This window comes from Drosophila obscura, unplaced genomic scaffold, assembly GCF_018151105.1.
Source record: "Drosophila obscura isolate BZ-5 IFL unplaced genomic scaffold, ASM1815110v1 contig_192, whole genome shotgun sequence".
Taxonomy (NCBI): domain Eukaryota; kingdom Metazoa; phylum Arthropoda; class Insecta; order Diptera; family Drosophilidae; genus Drosophila; species Drosophila obscura.
In genome coordinates, this window is record NW_024542781.1 from 2,166,105 (window position 1) to 2,186,468 (window position 20,364).

General features: G+C 44.9%; 1 protein-coding gene across 7 annotated transcripts in view; it reads right to left on the minus strand.

The window, feature by feature from the left end:
* The window catches only part of LOC111074875 (band 4.1-like protein 4), a 60,632-nt gene extending 40,531 nt beyond the window's left edge, over positions 1-20,101 (minus strand). For all 7 annotated transcript variants that reach the window (XM_022367850.2, XM_022367849.2, XM_022367847.2 and 4 more), the window contains exon 1: positions 19,070-20,101. The gene's annotated coding sequence lies outside the window, so the exon portion shown is untranslated. The remainder of the gene's footprint in view (positions 1-19,069) is intronic.
* Positions 20,102-20,364: the final 263 nt, after the last annotated feature.

Here is a 20,364-nt window from a genome sequence, read left to right on the forward strand (position 1 = left end):
CCTGCCTGCTTCCGCCTGCTTTTGGGGCAACGACTGAAAGGCATTTTTATATATGCGCGCTGCTGTGCCACAGGAAAAATGTCGTAAAAAAGTTTTACGATCAAACATTGCACTTTATGTGCTTTTATGTAAAATTACCGTACAACATTGGCAACATTGTCAGCAGAGCTGTAAAAGTAGCAGCAGAATAGCAGGCAGAATACGAGTATCAGCAATAGAAAAGTCTCAAAGCTGATGCTACAGATGGAGGCGCCACCAGGGAGTGTCCCCTAAGCCACGGAGGCAATCAGGCAAAGTTCTCCACATCCACATCCGCATCCATCCATCCATCCATCCTTGGCTCCCTTTTGTGGTTGGTGGGGGGGATAAATCCAATTTACTTATTTGAGTGACTGTTCCTTTGAGCCTCTCTCTATCTTCTATCTGCTGCCAGCACCTGCTCTTCTGCTGCTCGCTCCATCAGCTTCCACAACCTTTCTCTTCCTGCAGCTGCAGATCAAAGCTTGCCCTGGTTGCTTCATACAAGAGCATCTTAAGTTATGGCTTCAATTAGCCGCTTAGCTTTAATTGATGCCTTGGCCCTCTTTAATGTCATCGTTTTATGGCCAAAGAGCGCACACATCATTTTGCATTAAAAACGCCTTGCATTTATGGCCAAGAACACAATTATTAATGGCTCAAGCAGAGAAAGAGAAAGGGCTTGTGTCAATAAAATTGATGTCAAGCGAAACAGACACCGACACCCTCTGGGCGCAAAAGGTTTCCACCATTAGCACACATTTATGCTGTCAGTGGCCATAAATGTATTCTTGGCCAAATCAAAAGTGTCAAATGGCAGAACCAGAACTCATTTGCACATTAATAAGAAAATTATTTAAATTTTTCATTCAGATGGAAACAGCAGCAGCAAATCAGCTCAAACAGCGTTTATTGTGGCACCAACAGGTTTCGATTTTTGTCTCCCGATTGACCCACATCTCTACATTCCTCAACATTTCCTCTCCATTTCTCTTGTTCTCTTGCGCGAATGAAAGAACTTTGTGGAGGGGCAGAGCTGCAGAGGAGTAGTTCAGTGAACCGAAGACAGAGACAAATGTTAAATGCGGGTCGGGTCACAACTTCAGAATCAATTTGCATAATTAATAAAGTGGAAAAGGGGCATGGCACACCGAACGAATGCCATTCCATATAAATGTTCTTTGTGATAATTGCCGCAATTAAGGAATCTGATTAGATGGCCTCCCTAGAATTTGGTTACGATTCTTGTGATTAACCACCAGTCTTTAGATGCTACTCCAGCTACTAAAAGCCTGTCAATCGGCTTTATAGACTGTTTCGTAACACTCTTTTTCACAGAGCCCCTGAGCGGCTTTTTGGCAGCTGGCTTTTTGTCATACATCGTTTTTATGGCCACCGTTTTGGCAACTGATTTTTTGGTGTCCATCCTTTTGGCTGCAGCTTTTCTATGCATTTTTTCACTGGCTATTCTTTTGCCACGCCGCCACGCGAGTCACACAGAAAACCCCAAAAGGGTAATCAGGCTTGAGGGCTTAGCGCAGTTTTTTAATTGGGGAAACCTGTCAACTGTCAGAAATGGCAGGCAGATCCGATGGCAGATGGATGGCAGTTTCCATAGATGCCACTCGATAAGATTCGCTCAGACTGCAACTTTTTGTGGCATTATGTGATATAAATTTAATCGTGCAACATCCCCGCTGCCGTGGAGAGCAGAAGTAAAAACTGGAAAGCGGGAATAACGATTGGAAACAAAAACTGTTGGCCAAACACTTCCGACACTCGGTCTCGCTGTCTCTGCCACAGCGGTTGATGCCCCACAGCCTGGGCCTCTGGGGGAAGTCTCTTCGGGGAATCGGGTCAGCAGACAATGTCAGCAGCAGCATTTAGGGCCTAAAAAATGTCCATCGTTAACGTATTTAATTGCATTAAACGGGCGGGGAAAAACTAGAGCAAGTGCTAAAGGATTTTGTTGGCAGTGGAAGCGGGCGTGGAGTGTGGGGCGTGGAGCGTAGGGCGACCAAATATTTACAGACGGCTGGATCCCATTTCGTTTTGGTTTCGGGCTTTGCTCCTGTTGCGGTTCAACGATTTCCAGTGCTCTCCCTTCTGCCATAATGAGCCCTGGATTGCAGATGTATCTGTATCTGTGGGGATTTCGGTTCCTGGTTTTGTAGCAGTAGCTACAGCCTTTTGGCTGTGGCTGTGGCTCTCTTCCTCTTGCCATTTGCGACTCAATTACAATTTGTATGCTGTATGCTGCGGCTGTTTGCGGCACTCAAGCTGTTTGGGCCCTTCCGTGTTGCCAGCAGAGCCCGAGCCCGCAAACAGCCCGCATCCACTCTCACTCCTCAGTTGTTTCGCGGGGCCATGTGTTTGAGTTAAGCGTTCGTTTTGCGGTTTATTTAATACACTTTGCCCCTGTGTGCAGCAGCACAGCACCTCACAGCACGGAAATGCAAAGTGAAGCCAAATGAAGGCAAATTGATTGACACACTGAAATCTGAATACCTGGAAATCGTAGGCACAGTCCCTGTTGAAGTGTAAATAATCTACGGAGTCGGAGACTGCTCTTCGTGTTGTGTGGTTTATGCATTTTACTTAATTACCTATTTGAAATTTAAATGCCCCTTTGATGTGGCAGTCATCAGAACAAGGGACAAGCAGAGAGAGAGAGAGAGTGAGAGTCCTCACCATACCCACTCCGCCGGATCCGCAATCCCGAATCCTCCTGCCCTTTCACAGTGTATCTTTTGATGTGGGCGCTCATTTCCTGTCTGTGTGTCTTTCTGTCGCGTGTAGATAAACCTCATTCGGGCTGCTTATAAATCAAAATGCAATTTGTTCTGGGCCAAAAAGGGCAAAAGCTAATAACTAAACAAACTACGGCGGCGGCGTCCACTAAATCAACCAAAAGACTCACGATAAAAAAAAAACACACACACACAGAATACAGACTGGGGGACAGCATTCTTTCTGTTCCTTAGACGATGATTATGATGTAGTTGTTGTTCTGCGGATGCTGCTCTAGGTATCTGTTGCTGTTGCCATTGCTGTTGCTGTTGCTTGTGGCTTGTTGCCTGTGGATGTGGATGTGGATGTAGGTAGAGCGTGTTGCCCATAATTTATTGGCTGACAAAACAAATTCATTATGAAATGATAAGCCCATGAAAATTGTCATGTTTAAGGGAAGGAAATGATGATGATGAGGCGACGGCAATGTCGGCTCTGCCAAAGAGAGAAGGCTGCATAGAATATGCGGCACTTGCAACGTGACATGGAAAAGGAGTTGTGGCTCAATACCCAAACAAATGGAGAGAGAAACACACAAAAATATATGTGTACAGCATCTCGATTTGGCCAGAATTTGTGTCTAGAATTGTGGCACGTGAGGAATGCTTTTGGGAAACGTATGGCCCTGTGACAGATACTCGTAGTCCTGTCACGGAAATCAAACTTTAATGTTTCCTCTTTTATGTTTAAATTTCTGTGACCTGAAAATCCTTTTAAAGGGTTATTTTTTGACGATTTTTTAGGGAAATTCAACAGAGATTGAAGAATTATGATTAATTTTCAATAAAACCGAATACCCCCAGCACTTTCTCAAACATTTCGCTTAACTGGAAGACAGAGAGGGAGAGAATCCAAATCATTTATTTCCCAGAATTATATATACATACATATATAACTTGTATGAGCAAAAGCCTAACACGCTGCCATCTCCAGTCAGAACTCCACTCAGGTGAAAGCCGTAGCAGTAGGCCTGTAAACAGTTACACAAGAGAGTAACCATACACCTTGGGCCCTCCATCTGCTGCCAATGTCAATGCCATTTCCATTTAGAGACGAGCGAGAGAGAGAGAGAAACTCCATCCCACAGGCCCATCTCACAACTACCGACTTCAGGCAACAGCTCATAAAATGCCGGAATGACATGAAGCTGACAGGTAGTAGATTTTCAGCCCCAGCTTCGCTGATTGCGGTTGCCACAGCTGCTCATCATCAGCAGAAGCTCCGAGCAGCAGCAGCCTCAGCAGCCTCAGCAGCATCCTCAGCAGCACAAAAAGGAGAGGAGACAGACATGGACGTTGCAGCATTACAAGGCTTTAATAGACAACCGCGCAGCGCAGCGCAGTGCAGCGCAGAGCTGAATAAGATTAATGAAGCCGTTTAAAACGCTTCGGTTGTTTATCATGCGGCATCCCTGAGCTTCTCTCAGAGATTCTCTCTCTCTTTCTGTAGCGGCTGTGGCTAATGTGCCAGGCCATGTTCTCCGCCTCATTCCGCCAGCCATTAGCCAGAGAGATGCCGACAGGGCCGGCAATCGTGGCTTTAAGGCTGAGGCCGTGGCAACAGGCTGATAGCTGGTCATAGCCTTATTAAGTCGCCATAAACCATAAGCTCACGTTTGGAACCCCGGCCTCAGCTCTAGCTCCAGCCCCAGCCCCAGCAGCGCAGCGAAACACAAAAATTTATCTAGGGAAAAAAGAAAAGTAACTTTTAATAAAGGTCCAACATCTGAGACTAAGGCACCGACTCCTCGGACACCGGACTATGCCTGATGCTGATAAATGGCTGTGGGCGTGACCCAGCGAGTCTTTGATTAGCTAAAGACATGACCCAAAAAAAAAAGACAGGAGACAGGAGAGAGGAGAGATGTGGAGAAGGATGCCAGAAGGCCACGACTCCCGAGGTTCAAATGGAAATGACATTACAGTCACTGCAATTAAACTCCTGCCATCAGTCGCTGCCTCTGTCGCCTGCCGCTGCTGATGTTGTATGCCTGATGAGGCGTGCAGCATTGTGATGGGGCGAACACGTAAAAGCTTGACAATATCTTGGCTTATTCTCTGTTTATTTTTGTTGTGCCCGTTCCAAGGTAGAGGTAGGCGGCTGGCCTGCCACTCGAGTGCTCGTATATTTTATTGGGTCCTAGAGATCTTTTGTGGAACGATAACAAGTTTTTGATTTGTTCGCCACAACCGAAACGGGTTATGATTGACTGACTGTCGGACAAGCGACATTGGCAGGCGGATAAGCCCCCAACGAACGGACTTCTCAAGAGTGTGCCACAGCCACAGCCAGAGTCAGAGCCAGAGCATACCCTGAGCCAGCAGGCAACAGGCAAGAGCCAAGAGCCAAGACCCAGGCCATAGCCACAGCCATAGCAGGGGCCACAACATAGTTTGTTATAAAATTAATGACCCTCATTTTGTATTCAAGTGTTATCGAAATGATTGCCAGTACACACGTACACGTAGCACATGGATCGGAGGCCTATGGATAAAAAATGGGCTTGGTTTTGCTTGGACTGCGATTGCCCTCAACAATAAATATACAAAATATACAAACAATTTTTGTAGGCAAACCGAAATTTACATTGAAATTGATTTCTTGGCAGCCAATTAAAATGTTATTATGAGAACGAGCCTCATTAAATGATGATAGCAAAGAGGAAAATGCGATTAAAGCAAGGATTAAAGGAGTGGAATGGCTGGTTAGGCACATTGGGAGAGGATTAAAGTAATATGAATACCCTTCTTAATGAGGCCATTGAAGATCTAAAGTGACTTAAAGGTAGAGTTCTAGGAGAACCCTCTTCCAGTATCCCATTTCAAGGCCACTGCGACTGAGTGCCGTAGTTGGTGCTTCTTTCTAGACCACGTACCACAGGGCGGATGAGCGGACTAACAACCGTTTCGACACCTCATTTCACTGGTTGCAACATGTTGCCTGCTCCACTCGCAGCACTTGCCCAGGCGTTGCCTCATGTAATTTGCCAAACAGATAAATATCTCTCCAGAGCCTTATCACGATGTCTTAAACTGCTTGGGCTACATGGATCGTGTGGCAGTGGCTGGCTGCAGCTGTTGATGGGAATAATTTATGTGAAGGTTAGTTGCAAGCTCACACGAAATTGCCAGCAACAGCCACACCGCCTGAATGGGGGAGTTGCAAGTGGAGGTGGGAGCTCCAAGCTGGTGCTGTGCAGCATTTACTTTCACAAGTCAGCACGTGAGGCGGCAGCAGCAGCGGCTGCGGCAGCAGCAACGGCACATTGTGGCAGCAATGCCTGACCCCATTTGTGGTCGCAATTTGCTCGGAAAAATCTGAAACTGTGGCAAGCCAAGCATTTCAGGCTTACACTTGCATTCATTAACAACAAATTGTGTGCCCCAAAATTCGCTTTAAATAACATTTTACTGGCCTGCGTTTTCATTATTTTATCAGATTTTTCATCTAACTCGTACTGCGCTCCGTACTCGGGTATTGCCGGTCAAGTTGGCAATTTGGCAAAAGCGTGAAATGGACAGACCGCAAGAGCCAAAAAGCTATAGAGCCATAGAGGCACAACCACAATGGATTTGGATTGGGGATTGGGATTGGGATTGGGGAGTAGGTGCAATGGAAGCGGCACGCTCGTTGCATGATCATAAATCTACAGGTAGACAATAAATGCAATGATCTACCGCAGAAAATCCCCCCCAGCACTGGCGCTGCCTCTACTGCGCTGCTGTTAACTTTATTTGTGCCGAGATTTGCACTAGAAATGTCAGCCAGGCACGCCATTTGCTACCGTGTAAGTGGGTTGGCTCCGACCAGAGAGAAACTGTACCTAATGACCGAAAGAAGAGCTAGGAAAAAGGTAAGAAAACATACACGAGAAAGTTCTATGGATAAACGATAATCTGAAACGCATTTGAAGAAGTTTTTCTTTCACTGTCTGCCGAGAGATCTATTCCTCTCTATTCCCCATCTTAAAAGCAATTGAAGCCTCCTTCTTGCCTTCTTAAGTGCTAGCTCCTCTAAAGGATAACAAGCCTTTTAAACACTCAACTTTAAGATATTTCTGTATTTTTTTAACCCTATAATTGGCTTGGTTTCGACTTCGCAGACTGCAGCTTATGGGCAGGCTGAACAGTAGACAGAGAATAGGGGTCATAAAATTATATGCCAGTTTTATGAGATCCATTGGAATGTTGGCACTTGGTTTGCTCCCTCAGTGTGAGAGGTTCCCTCCTCCTAGAGGATATCAAATCAACCATTCGTTCAGTTCTTTCAGACATTTGTGTTTTGTTTTCTTATGGCTGTGGTGATTCATGTGCATTGGACGCTGGACATAAATCAAACTTCAAAATGAAATGCAGCAGAATGAATCGAAATGAATTGTGCAAATGTCTGAACGAGTCAGAGTTGGATCGGAGTTGGAGTTGGAGTCGCAGTCCATGCCCCTTGGGCAATGTCCAGACTGGGAATGGGAGCCCGCTTTTGGGGGGCGTGACATGTACGCACCTGTGAGTGATACGAGTATGGTGGTAGGCCATACAACAGGTAGCTGCAGCCACAGCTCGAGGCAGGAATACCAATGAGGCAGGCGGCCAAAGGCGGGTACCCTGATGTTGGAAGTCGCACGTGCTTTATGCTAATTATTTTGCTGGAATCGGGCGTGGGCTTAAAACCGATTCGCACCCCAGGAACCCCATGGCCACCGTCCACCATCCACCGACAGACAGACAGACAGACATAAATCCATTTGGAATATTTCTTGAAACTTGTTTCGTTGGCTAATTAATCCGTTCACGATTAAAATATATACATTACGATATCTCGCACTCTCGTGTGTGTTTTATTGCTTGTAAATTTTGCAGGTTACAAGTTCGTGTTACATGTAATTAGCCAACAAGCAGGCAGGCAGACAGACAGACAGCCGTATAACACTGCGTATGCTCAATGTCTTGCTTGGTGCAAATTAACATCAAATGTCAGCTCTCCGACTCTGATTAAAGTCAAACTGTGCAACGAACTGTGGCAGCAAGAAGCAGTGTCAGCTTATGGTTAATCATGTGCCACAGTCTCTCTCTGCCACAGCAGCACCATCTTCCATGTGGCATGTCTGGGTCTTCCATGGAGTTCAAGTTCAATTTTTGTACGGAGCAGTCCGTACTCGCTCGCTCGCGTTGCTTTTAATTAAAAGTAATGCCCCGCCATTTAGGCAAAATGTTTCTCCTCTAGTTTTCCCTCTTTTTCGCATTCTCTGCAGCAATAGAGTGTTATGCTGCTGCTGCTGTTGCTGCTGCGGCTACGGCTACGACTAGAGGCAGAGGAGGTGGAGCCCAGGACACACCCATCATGGCATTAGAGACATACCATGCCATTCTTTCACTGCGGGTCTCTTTCTCTTTCTCTCTTGAGGTTATTTATTTGATAGCTTTGGCAGCTAGACCCGGGATCGGACTGGGGAACACAACCAGAACCAGAACCAACCACCAGATTGGAGTCCGTCAGTTTTTGGTCAAATCACAGCGGGCGTCGGTTTTGGGCATTGATTGTTGTTTCGGGAAATACTGAGGGAAACTGACGGGGAAACTGCGGTACCCATGCCTGAATTATGCTCGGGGGCAAGTTTAATGCTTCAAATATGCAAAATCATGAGTCTGCGTTGATTTTAAATTGTATCATTAAAATGTAAACCCAGCAGCAGAGGCAGCGGCTGCGGCAGCGGCATCGACAGCATAATGAAAACCAAAGCAGACTCCTATCCTCCCCACTGTGCGGTGTGGTCCATCGAGAATATTTTTGTGTTGTGTATTTTTTCCGGCTTGTTCATTACAAATTTTTGATTGAACCCAGACGAAAGTCCCGTGTCAGTTAGTCACCGCCGACCGACCGACCGCCCGCCCGCCGAGTGGCAGATCAATCAATTTTTTTCTTTGTTTGGCGTTGCCGTAACCGAAAAATAAACAAATTATACATTTTTTGGCCATGGTAGCAATTATGTGGCCGCAAGAGTACAAGATATTTCGCTTCTTTTTTATGTGTGTGTGTGGGGTTCATGCTGTTAATTCAATTTATTTTTGGGGATAATTAAAGAGAGAACGTAGCGTATCAGATGGGATCGGATCGATGGTTTTGTGTTTGATTTGTGTTAGAAATTCAGACAGGCGGGATAGGATATGTTTAATGAATAATTAATTGCCTTTACAGCCGCAGGGCAGGGCAACAAGTTTTTGCCATTTATGAAGGTAGTTCTTTCATTTGTCAAAAGTTTGCTCTTTATTTTCCTTTACACCCGCGACTTTTTGCAGTTGCATTCATTTCATCAATTTTTCATGTCAAAGCACTCAATAAACGCAATGGAAATTGGCATTGCAACATTTGGGGTACCCATTTCCATACGCAAACGACAGTTGTTACAATTTATGGCCCGACTACAGCGCATAACAATATCCAAATAATTGTTTTGTGTGTGTGTGTTGCCAATATGTTTGCGCAATACAATGCAAATGCAAAGCAGTTTTGCAAGCTATTCAAATTACTGATATTTTGTATCGATGCATTTGACACATTCGCAGCAGCAATGTGCAACGTGGAAATCCATAAACTCTCTTCCATGACGGCTCTCAAGTTGGCCGGAACTGAAATGCAACACGTCTGAAAGCAGCATTCACGCAATCCCCATCGCAATCTCAATTCAAAAAGTTGCACAGCTATTAGCAGGCTCTCTCATTGTGGCAGTTGTTGTGGCACTGTTGTTGCATCTACTGGCTACTGGCAAGCGTTTTTTTTTCTTTCCATGCCGTTAAGTCATTCTTGAGATACTCGATGGCTGATTTTCCACTCAAGTATGGATTGCATTGTTGTTGCTATTGCTATTGCTGCTGCTGCTGCCAATTGATTGCTTGAGTCATAGACCGCATCGGGTTTTGGTTCCAGACCGAAAATGCAAGACTCTTGCCTCAAGCCAAAGCTCTCGATGGCTTGGAAAACTGAGGGACTTTCTTGGGTTGAGGCACAAGTGGCGTGGCATGCATTCAGCATTCAGCATTCGCCCCAGTATGCCTGTCGCCAAAACCGGAGCAACAGCAACAGCAGCAGCGGCGGCGGCAGCGGCGACGGCGACGCCAACAAATTGCCACTCCAAAGGTGTTGGAGTCGCTGTCGGCGCTGTTGGCGTCGCCGTCATCATGTTTGTTTGTTTGCCTTTTTTTGGTTATCGCTGACACAACAATGGGGGCCACAAGTAAACCCGGGACCAGGCCAGGGAGAAACATTTGCCAGACGTTGGCAGAGAGGCGAAAAGACCGGCAGGGGGGAGGCGTATACGTAATATTTGATTTTCTATTGCAAATACATTGGCAATTTGCGCTCCCAGAGTTGATTGAACTGTCAATCGGCCGGCGGACATTGCGATATAGTTTCGCTAATTTCGTGCATGTCTGCATTTATGACGGCAAATCGGGCCATTTGCCTAATTAAAATGCCCCCCCCCAGTAACACAGTTTGCCTCCAGAAATTGAAGAGTGAGCGCTGAAGGGGTAGCCGGAAAGACTGGAAGACTGGAACAGCAACTGGGATTTGCATTATAAATATTTGAAAAGGCTTTGGGCTCCGGCAAATGGCAAATGGCTAATGGAATTGTCAAGCAGGGGAGATAATAGGAATTGAGCGAATATGTATATGTGCTTTTGTAGTGGACACACACACACACACACACACACTATATGTGTGTAATCGTACGGTACCCATAAGGTAAATGACATTTAATTGGCCTACACTCCGGAATAGGGGCGGAAATTGACCAATTGACATACATTTTTAAAGAGCCACCCGCCCCCGGCCAAGTAATTGCTATTCCGGGGAAGCAATTTTAATGCCCCCACAATGCGCGAAATCGATCTTCAATGCGAGTACACTCCTGCTGCCGCATTTCCCATAGAGTTTATTAAATATTCAGACTCTTTGGTTTTGCAAATTTATGATTTCTATTATGTCCCCCCGCCCCCCGCTTCGCACTTGCAATAAAAAGTGGAATATCTGAGGGAATGGGAATAGCATCACGTTCTCCCAGCGAACGAAACTATAAAATTACACCAAGAGCCAACAGCCAACAGACCCGACCCCAACGATATCTGAGACGACGCGACGGGCAAACAAACAAAATCATAAAAAAATGCCGCACTTTTCTTTAGCTGTTGGCTCTGCGAAAAAGATTTTGCAATTTATTTCGTTTGGCTAGCTTTATTTCTGTACATTTTTTTTGAGTCATGCCGGGCAATTGTCTGAGCGAATCACAAAATACCAAAAAAAGGCAAATAAAAGGAAAAAACAATTGGAGATTGAAAGTTTAACATTAAGGGTCGACCGTTTTGATACCCTTGGAGAAGCACTGAAGTAAACGGTTTATGAATAACAATTTTGTCTGATTAATGCGAATCAAACGCTGTTATGATTTAGGGATTCAAACTATTCCAAGAAACAAACACGGAGCGGACTCAGATCTACGACTCTTTTGATGTTATTTGTTAATTTTACCCATTCAGCGTTGCAAACCTCTTAACAAACCCATTGTACCCCACTCCGAAAGCATAAAAAGAGGTAAAAGTTGCGCAAAAAAAAAGAGAAGAAGACTGCGAGAGACGCGGAGATGGAAAGAAAGAAACTTTTTATTACTCAAAATCTAACGGCAAGACGAAACGAATGGCCGCACTTTGACTCGTAACGGGGAGTAAGGGGCAGAGAAAGAGTAGGGAGAGCCACCACAGCGAGAGTGAGAGATGGTGGCTGAGAGAGGAGGAGTACGGTTCGTGTCAAGGTTAAGCGTCTGTCGGCACGAGCGTAACCAGAAATGCGGGTCAATCGGAGATTGTAGAACGTTGCTTCAGAGAGTTAGAGGCCCCAATCTCCGGCCATCTCTCCTTTACAGTCGCTGTCAAAAGTATTCGTACAAATGCGTCATCGTAAATCATGCACAAATGAAATTTTCGTGGTCAACAGCCGAAATGATGGTGCAATTTATATTCATTAGCAAACGGGCATCAGATCAGTGGGAATATCTTTTCCCGCAGATTCCATGGCTGTTGGACCTTCAACCGTGACTAGACTTTAGTGTCTAACTGTTCTACAATGAGGTAATGATCAGCAGGAGGGAACTCCCATAAAAAAATAACATTTATGGCACTTATTAAGCAAAAACTTGTAGTCATAATTTCAATTTTCTTGGAAGGGTCTAAGGCGGATATACGAGCTTATTTGTTGAAATTTAAAAGGAAATGTTCTTGGAACCAAAGAAAAATCAATTCTTACTTTTTGTGATGTGAGATGGAAAGCGACGTTTCTTTTTTAGCGTGCCTAACAGTACCCAACTTCCTGTGTTGTTTCTCTGTCTTAATTTGAGCTTACAGTATCGACTTTTAATATACCCTTTATACATATTGCGTGGTTTTAGCTCAGGGAATATATATTATTTCTTGGAAATAGTTTCATTGCAAAGTAAAAAAGAGTATTTCCTGTTCAACTTCTGTTTACTCTCTCTTTCTGTTTTTTTTTTTGGTTGCTGCTTGGATAATTTAAATTTATACTGCTCGTAAAATATTTATAAACTTTGAAGTTCGAACTGCTGCCGAATGGTCGTGGGTGGGCGGGCAGCGGGAATAAATCAAATCTGTCTATGAGATAACTGGAAACTTCCAGCGAAACAGAACAGATTCCGCCACCGACTCCATATTGATGTGTGTGTGTGTGTGCTGTTGTTGTTGTCGGTGTTTGTTTTCGATGGTCCACAGATCGCACTCCGCACCGCCCCATGGGCATTGGAGGCACAGGCACATCATTAATCATAGAATCTGGAACCCGTTCTCTGGCTCTGCTAATTGATTTTTCAACTGCATTCGAGACACGTTTTGCCTGCTTTTTCCTGCCCAAATTAGAGACGAGTTTACACTTTTAATTTCGCATCTCTCTGCCGTCGAGCTGCCCCAAAGCGAAAGTGCCAGCCACGCAGAGATTTGTTCAAGTGTTCTGGGAATTTTGTGCTCTTTGATGCTGCTGGACACAGACACAGACCATTAGAGAGTCCGAATCCAGCAACTAATGAGCATTTGAGTAGCTGAGAAATTATTGATTGGACTTTATCTTTCGGTTCGTGCTGGGCTTCTTGTGTCTTTCTTCGAGAGAGAATGAGAAAGATTTGCGGGTCATCTCTGAAAGATGGATCACTTTTTGGGCTCTAAAAACCCATTCATTAGTACGACTAATAGTTGCTGCGTGTCTTGGGGCTATTCCAGATCTCATTTTCGGGGAGTTTCCCTTGTGCGGCCCTGCCCCTGCCACACAAATGGTCGCACAACTAGAAAAGTTTTCCATTTTCCATTTGGTTTAAAGTCAATGCCGCATAGTTTAACAGGAAATCGTTAGGCGAGCACTCCCACATGCGTATGCAGCACAGAAATTGCTGCCACAGACATGATGGCATTTGAAATGAAAAACGCTTCTAGAATTAGAACTGTAAACAACATGTGTTGAAATGCCTAATTGATTGACTTGACTGACTGTGGACTCGTCTCTAGATTCAGATACAGATACAGATGCACCTGAAAGATACATCTGGGAAAACAGGCTTTGGTTTGGAAAATTATGGCATTGGCATTCAAGGCGGCATTTGATGGATTCTTCAGGTCTATCTCGCGCAACGTTTGATGTATGGATCATGAGAGTGGAGCCCATCGTGTGAATCCAGTTGAAGACTCCGATTATATTTAGTTAGTTGATTATCTGTGGAACTGCCACTACGACTGCAGACTGCAACGCGGAAGAATGCAATTAAGATATTTTTAATGATGCAAACTTATTAAATCAATTTTGTTCAACCTGCCGTTCAACAATTTATTGCTTAGCTGCGTTTTTCTATGCTCATATTTATGACTTTGCATTGAGTTCTGGCTTACTGAATGACTCTCTGGCTCTATGGCTCCCTGACTCTCTGCATTTTGCCAATTACAGCCAACAGCTAACAGCACCAGACAATGGCCCGTAAAACATTCTAACACCAATCTTCTATCGGCTTCAATGGCTTTCTGGGACTTGACTCTGGGGGCTTTACTGGCGAGCGATCTATTCCGCAGTCTTTTTCTTAGTTGGCTGCCAACTTTCCAATTGGCAATAAAGCATGCGAAACCAATAGCATTACTTCTCTCTCTCTCTCTCTCTCTCTCTCGCTGTCTCTCTCTCGATCTTTCTGTTCTTTTTTGCCTTCTTTGCTGACCACAAAACGTTGATTACCAGACGAAGATACTGGCCACAAAAGAGCAGGGAAAAACCGAGAACATTGGCATTTTCACGCGCCCTCTAAAACCGCAGACACAATGCAGCAACAGCAGCAGCAGCAGCAGCAGAGGCGTTGTAAAATGACCAAAAAAGGTATCGGCATTTTGGCCGAAAACAGAACGAAACAAAAAAAAACCAGGCTAACAGAACCAGGCCCATGCCCAGGCCCAGTCCTAGAGAGGCTAACGGTTGTTGTAGAGCTAACGAGATCGCTTGTTTCTGGGCCTGTTTCTGGATTCTCCACGGATCTAGTGGTGGTGCTGCTGCTGCTGTGGCTGCCACATCTTTCGTGGAACAAAAACCAAGAAAATAAACAAAAGAATCAGCCAGAAACAACATTTACCAGCAGCATCCCAGAGCATGTTTTTTTCTGGTAGTTTTATTTTTGGGTTGTAGGAGAAGCCTGAAAAGGCAAAGACTTCACTCAACAGCAACGCCAACGCACCAAAACGCACCTAATTCCACGAAAAGTTCCCAGACCAGACCCAATTTCTGTAGCTGTATCCCGCAGATACACACAAGCAACAGACTTCAACGGGTGCATCTAGCAGATACACAGATTCATTAGCATGTGGGCAGTGGGTCAGTGACTGTCAGAATATAGAGACAGAGCGAGCGAGAGAGAGGCAGATCCACTGAGAGATCAATCAGTGGATGAATTCGAAACAGTTCTCGCAGATAATCTCTGACTACTCATTGCCTTTCCCTCTCTTTGACGATCAATCAGTGGATCCCATCCCCCCACCCATCATTGCTCCCCTTTGGGGTTTTTCTTTCCACAAAAAGAGCAATAAAGAACAACATACCGTATACAAATCGATTTCACCCAGTTCTCTCAGTTGTATAGTTTTTTTTTTTTGTTCCTTTCCATTCTCCTACATGCAGCATATTTTCTTTTATGGGCAGGCAGTCGTCTGTCCCGTGCTCATTCGTATTCCACCATTCCCATTGCCATTCCCATTCCCTGATGTTGTGTTTCTCCCCCATAAAAACTCTATTTCTATGCATCTACCTGCACTCAAGAACCCCCAATATTCGGCTGTCTAGAGGTTCGCCTTCTTCCTGGAGGATTGCGTGCCACATGCGCCTGTCCGCCATACGCGTCCGCTGGCCAGTTTGCTGTTGTCATAAAAGTTGCCACTTTATGACTTACTTATGGAAAAGAGAAAGAGAGAGAAGAACACACGTTGAAAACTTTACGTTTAAGCCATCTCACCGCGGAAATAGACTTAATGATCAATTAGCTTTTCGAACCGCGTTGCCTGCCGTTAGCTTCCGACTGGAATGAATGCCCCATGCCACATGAAGAACTGGGAGCGGTTCCATAGAGGAGGAGACTCAGAAAATCTAATGAGCAACTATGCGTCATTGCAATTAACCCAGAGCTCTAATTGGGGGATGGTTAGGCCATGGGGCATAAAGTGTGTATTTTAAGGCCCATTACAGATGGGCTTCCTGTCTCTGCGACTCCATTCGAAGCAGAGGGGGAAAATAGTGGAAAATTGAGAGGAGCAGGCATCACTAGCAATAGAAAATCAAACAGTGAAACACTGAAGTCAAAGACGAAGTCAAAGATGTAGAAGTTGTCAGAAGTTGCCGTATGATGATTGCGCAAGCGACACATAAGCGGCGTCGATGCCAACTCCCAGAGCTTCTACAGCGACTCCCCAGAGGAAGAAGCAGAGGCGCAGAGTCTGGAGTCACTAGTAACTGCTTTAATTGGAAATTGTTGCAACAGCAGCGGCAGCTGAGGCAGCTGAGGCATCCACATCAACATCGTCAAGTGTTCTAGTTACGTGGCTGTCGTTTGCTTTCAATCTTTTGGCTCTCCGACTCTACGGGAATTGCATCACGCAAAGGCAGAAGTGAGGCTGCTGCCAACGGGTTTTCGCTTCAATCTTCTATCTGTTGCAACTCCTTTTGGCTACTTTCTAAAGCCAGCAGCATCCACATCTCTTCGTTCACTTGAGTCACACATTGCCCTCCCTCCCCCCGTTTCCCTCTTAGTTTTTCTTTTCTTTGCTATCTTTTTTTTGTTTTTTGTTTAGCGCCCAGGTAACTGTTCCAATCTCTGTTGCTGTTGGTGCTGCTGTTGCTGTGGCTGGTGCTCTTGCACTACTCTGTTCTGCTGCTGATGTTGCAGTTGGGAAACTGGTGCAAGCTCCCCTCTGCCCCCCTCTGCCCCCCTCTGCCCGTTGGCTGCAGCAAATTTGCAGTTAGTTTTACTGTTGTCCGTCGTCGTTGTCTTTGGGCTTTGATTTTGTTGTGTTTTCTATGTATGACATTACTTGTTCGCCTTTTTTGTTTGCCTCATTTTCCCCTTATTTTCTTTTGCTTCAAATTGGAAATTAACGTGCAACAACTAGGCTATAGCCATGGACGTTGCATGGCCCTTTGTTCTTTAAAGTTTTTACAGAAATTAATTAAGTGCCTTCGAGTCTGGTGCGGCAGGGGATTTAATAGAGCTTGTTAGGAAAGTTTCTGCTGCTAGTTTTGTGTCACATGAGTCCCAATGTCTATAAATTTGCACAAGCCATAAAATTAGCTCGTAAACTTTATTGTTTTTAGTACATAATATATAGTAAATTCTCTATAGTGTTGCTAATTAAAAAAGCGGATATAAAAACCAGAAGTAATTTGCTTGCAACATCTTTTTGATGGCTGAGATGGCAATCTTTTCGATGGGTTTTGCTTGGGAGCAGAGATGGGAATCTTTTTGGAGTTGATTTACGATGATGAGAACTTGTTAGCGATGAACTTTTAAAGTATTCCCCCCCAAATTATGGTAAGTGCTGCTCCCCTTTTCTTGCTTAATTGGGATTTCCCCCTTTTCCCAGCTACCTCAATCAATCCCCCATTTAAAGCACCGTTTATGACCATCAAAGAATCATTTACAAACCGAAAACCGAAACCGTTTTTGTCAAATGTTTAGCCAATTTCCAATGACAATCCACGGGAACAACCCTGTTGACAGCTGCTGTTGCGCCTCGCTGATGGATTGGAGCCCCAGAGGCAACCGCGACTTGTGGCTGTTGGTGCGATTAGAGGCGGCTGAAAGGCTGATAGGGTTAACTGGAGAGCGCTGGATGGGGCCTCTGGCTGGCTGGCAACCTTATCAGCAATCTGTCAGTGGTGCCACAAAAGCAGCGACTGTGTGGCACTGCGGAACATCATCATCAGACAGCCCTCATGCCACGGGCGCGGCGGCTGCTTCAAAGACTTGCGCGCGACATCTTCCGACCGGCTGCGTGGTCGGCAGTTTGACGTTGAATCCACAATTTACAAATTACAACTAATTAAAAGTTGATGGAGGCAAATGCGTGAGTGAAATCAAGCGCAGACGATAGCTCCATCATCTCCACCTCTCGCTCCACCATCCGGAGGAGCAAGCGATTCCCTTTTGCACCGATAAGCAAATGAGGAAGTCGCAGACGCAGACGAGCGGTGCGAAGTGGCATGGAGTGGCGCGGTGCGGCGCGGCTACCGTCAGTAAGTTCTTTGAAAAATGTTATTTATTTTCAAGTCATTCCGCGTGGCCCTCGTGGCTGTCACTTGTGGGGTTCTGTCTGGGATCTGTTCTGGTTATGGTATGGTCTGTCTGGCTCCGTCTATCTGATGGCTATCTATATGGCAGAGGTCTGTGGCATGGGGTCTCGGTTGTCCGGCAACATCCGTTGCACAAAATAGTTGTACAGGAAATGTTTTTTTCATCGGAGAGGTGCAAATAAAAGTTGGCAGCCCGATAAAATGTATGACAATGTTGCAGCCTCAGCCACAGCTACTCTCAACACATCACGATGGGCAGACCCATTTGATACTCATTCGCAAAACATTGAGCACCAAAAAGAAATGGCTGCCATATCCGATTGTAATAAAAGTATAATATTTCCTCCAAATTCGCATTTAAAGATGAAACGCAAAAAACTTTCCACATATCAAAAAAAAAGTTCCATTTAATTATTCAAGTTTTTAAAGAGAATTCAAATTGTGTTTTTCCTCGAACTGATGGACTTTTCAAATGGCAAAAGAAAAATAAATAAATGCGAATGAGCAAATATTTTCATGGCGATTTGTGTGGGAAAGAACCAAACGACATTATTATGACAACGATGATGAGGTTGCAACAGCAGCAGAAACTTAAAAAGCAACACGAGAGCAGGGTAAATTTACCAACCGAAATTCTAGATACCCTTGAAATGAGAGAATTTTTAATGTTTCAGAAGAATAAAGTGTCTGATTATTGACTATAAATAGATGTTAGATATGGCTAGAAATATTGAGTAATGTTAGGAAATCTGCAGAGTTCTCTACGTTTCATACCTCCTGCATTGAGTACAACAGCCAGAATAAAGCAATTGACTTGTATAGCGAATTTTTCGAGGGGACACATCTGCGAGTGGGGTTCCAGTTTCATAATTAAATATTGTCAACATGTACGACGGTGCGCCCGCTGATGTTGGGTCTGCTGTTCCTCCTGTTCCTCTTGTTACGATTCAATTCTTGAGCAAACAGTAGACCAGATACGAGCAGGAGCCAGCCAGAACCGGACAGGGACAGAGACAGCTGGGAGACCGAGTGCAATTTGATGAGCATCTCTTGTGGCCCGACAACAGGAAGTGCGAAAACTATTAGTGGCACTTATTTATTCATTAGAGGTAGTTAGAGACACCCCAACACACATATACACTGGGACACAGGGGCACATACATAGATACAGATACTGAGAATGTTAGAGGAGTGGAGCCCTAACTCTAATTATGCAGATCGTTGCAGGAGGATGATGGTGGGGCTGCATCATCAGGATGCAGGCACACGCTCTCGCACACAAATTTGCATAATGTTGGGCTATATTAATACGTTCGTACGTACGATATAGGGATAAATGTCATTGCACTTTGGGTTTCCGTTTCATATTTAAACTTCAGAGATACTTGTATCTTGCGCTGCTTACCTGCTTGATATCTTTATGCGGGTATTTCTGTTTATTTTCTGTTGGATATTTCTTTTTTATTTGTTGCCGCGGACAGTGCCTCGTCCGTTTATCAGCACACACAAATCAAAGCAGATCCCGAACGCACACACACATTTCTATCTTTCAGATACTTCGTATGTTGATTGTATGCAAAAAATGATATTTTAAGTGGTGGAGTTGAGAGCTCTCTCCTTTGGTTTTATTTAGCGTTGCGCCACATGGGAGCGATTTCCGAGGAACACACACAGATACGATACTGCTTCACACACACGCACATAGAACCATAGAGTAAGAGTGGCCGGGGGGGTAGAGAGCGGGGGTAGCAATAATAAAAGCGTAAATGCTTATTTATTTGCAAGTCGTTCTCCAAAATGCGCTCTGTTTGGATAATTTATGAAGCCCAAGCACACGACGACAGGCAGCACAGCAGAAACAGCCCCCAAAAAAACCCGCGCGGCGAAATTGAACTTCGTTTTCCCCGTATTTTTGTTTGATATATCTTTTCGTTGAATGGTTTTTTTTTTTTTTTTTTTTTTAAATAGGAAATAAGGAAATCCTTGTAGCTGGACCGCTATAAAAATCCCCGGTGATTGGTTTGCAAAAGGTTCGTTCTGTTCTCGTTAAATTCTTCAAAAACACACAAAAAATTTGATTGCACTTTCGATTGTTTGATTGCTTGTCGATTGTCAAATGGCCAAACGGAGGGTCAGAGTTCAATGGAGCTTTGTGGCTCTGACGATTGCGACTGCACTGACCGAGACCGATGCGGCAACTGTCGTGTCCGTTTTTCAGTCCATCAATCACGGCTTCACCGGCTGGCTGCCCGAATGCAATAGACCCGATAAAAACCGCTGAGGTTGCAGCCGATCAAGCGGGGCGACAAAAACCGACTCCGAAAACCGAAAACCGACTCCACTGAAAGCCGAAACTGTAAACGAAACGAGAAGCCGCGTCGCCGAGTCCAAGTCCCGTTTATTAATGCCGCTCTAAGCGTGCGTTGGCTCCAACGTTTCAACAGCAACTGCGAGGCAGCGCGCTTGGAGCCGTTGCTCCCTTCCGTGAAGCCCCCATGTGGAGAGTTTTGAAATGCCGGCTGTCTGTGTGGTGGTGTCTCTGATGTCTGAGAGTGTATGTGTGCGTGGAGAGTTGGAGCGCAACATGCAGCACATGGCACGTGTGGGATGAGGCAAGAGGCAGAGATGTTGATCTCAATGAAAGTTAAAGTTTGGATAGAATCAGAGATTGGAATAGGAAATTGATAGAAATAATAGGTC